This window comes from Empidonax traillii, unplaced genomic scaffold (assembly GCF_003031625.1).
Source record: "Empidonax traillii isolate 1590-97213 ecotype Southwest subspecies unplaced genomic scaffold, ASM303162v1 scaffold1831:size74089, whole genome shotgun sequence".
Classification (NCBI taxonomy): Eukaryota; Metazoa; Chordata; class Aves; order Passeriformes; family Tyrannidae; genus Empidonax; species Empidonax traillii.
Window position 1 is genome coordinate 27,028 of NW_020957024.1, and position 2,240 is coordinate 29,267.

Genomic DNA, 2,240 nt, shown 5'->3' on the forward strand with positions numbered 1-2,240 from the left:
CTCAGGGCTTGCCTTAAGGGGGCTTCTACTGTAGGCTTTTCCTTTTGTGATCTTGTCCTACTAGCCACCGGACTGGGGTCTGACAGAGCTTCTTGTACTCTTCTTCCCCCTGTCTTTGGTCTTACTATAAGTGGTTTCTCTTCCCCCCTCCCCAATCTATCGTTTGATTCATCCTCAGAAGTTTCTATGCCTGAATCAGAAAAATCACTATCCCAGGTCTTAACGTTTGTGCTCGTGGGGTCAAAAGGGGGAAGACTCCATCTTTGTCTCCTGTCGATAGGAGGAACTGAACTGCTCCTCCTCAATCTGCTCCTCCCCCGTTGCTGTAATTCTAAACCCTGGTCCCCCCTTTCCTCCGTAGGATAGGGAGGTGCGGAAGGGATGGGGGCGGGTTCGTCCCCGCCCCTCATAGCAGAGCGGGAGGGTCCTGTGTCAGCCGGGGCGTGGACTCTGGCTGTAGACACCGCCCCCGCTCCTCCTCCCGCAGTGCTGAGATTGGAACCTCCCACCCCCGTTGCACGGTAACCGCAGCTGCGCCTGGCACTCCCGGAATGGCCCAGGAGGGAGCCAGTGCAGCCCCCCCCCGTGACCGTGAGGGCACGTGACTCCAGTTAGGACCGGTCCCACCCCCACAGCCCAGGAGGGAGCAAGGGCCGTGCCCTCGTAACCGAGGGGACATGCAGCCCCGCCAGGACCGGCCTCCCAGTGCAGGGAAGGGTTACCGTCCTCGCCCCGACACTGGCAGAGCTCGCAGCTCCAGACGGGACCGGCCTCCCGGCTCCAGAAGGGGCTAGTGACCCCCGATCACCGACACCTAGGGTGCTCGCAGCTTCAGGCAGGACTGGTTTCGCGGTCTCGGGAGGGGCCAATTCCGCTGCTGCGGGAGGGGCCATCGCCAGTCCGACCGGCGCCGACTCCGCAGGTCCCGCAGCCTTGAGGTCTGAGCCTTCTGCTCCCACAGCAACTGAGCCTGCACTGCCTATAACGACCCCGGCGGGGGCCGCCGCCCCCCCCGTCACTATCGGCAGAGCCCGCGGCTCCAGCCAGGACCGGCACTGCCGGTCCGACCGGTGCCAGAGCCCCCGTTGCAGTCGGGGCAGGGGCCACCCCCGCCCCTGCCCCTCCCGCTGCGGCCGGAACAGCCGGAGCGGGTCCCGGAGCACTAGCAGCAGTTCCCTGGGCCCCCGCTCCTCCTGGAGCGGTTCCAGCCTGTCCGTCTACCCTACCCGAGACCCCTGAAGCAATTGGACCCGGCACCGCAGGTCCAGCTGGCCCCGCCAAGCCGGCAGGACTCGCCCCAGGGGCTACCCCCGCTCCTGATGGACCTACACCCGCCGCGCCCGCAGCCTGCGCCGAAGGGGGGGAGAGCTTCCTATTCTCATATTTGGGGGAATTAAAAGGTCCAGATCTTCATCTCTAGGGCTTTCAAGATTAGTTTCCTCCTCAGGATCATGCTTAGCACGATTTTTCTTTTTCTCCTCTAATGCCATTTCTGTGAGTTCTGCTTCTATTTTAACTTTGTCCTTTTTATATGCCTTTCTCAATTTCGGACGGGTTAAGAAAAGGTAGAATAATTCTGCATAATGCAACTCCGACCACATCTCTTCTTTATGAAGGATTGTCATAAGATGAAACACTGTATTTGCCTCAAAAGAGCCAAATTTCGGCCAGGCTATTCCTCTAATTTTCCCGGTATAGGGCCAGACATCCATAGAAAGTCTAACTACCTCCTGCCTTTTTAAAGGTGTCTCAGAGCCAGTTAAATCATCTCAATACCATAAAACCAAAGCGAGAGGGGTTCCCTCTGGAATCTCCTCTTTAGCTTGTGTACATCCCATGTTAACAAACAACACACGAGGAAAACGACAGGTCTAACTTAGAACTCACAGCCACACACACACACACTGAAGACATTGTATCCAATCCAGACACTACCAGGTTCAGGCAGAAACAGAGTTTCAAGCGGGGGAGCATCCCCTCCCCTCTCCGACCACACCCGGCCAACACGAAACCCAAAATCCTCCTGCCTGCCCTAACTTAAACTTTCCAGGCAGTTCCACTGCCCACTCCGGCAAAAATCCCTTTGCCAATAGACTGGGAAAACACTGACTTTTGGGCCCAAGTCCAATTTTCCCTTCCCAACCCCACAGTATTCCCTAGCCCTGGGAAAAACTCCTTCCCGCAACTGCTAATTAAAATTCTCTAGGAATTTTGTTCTTTATCTTACCTCCTCCACGTGC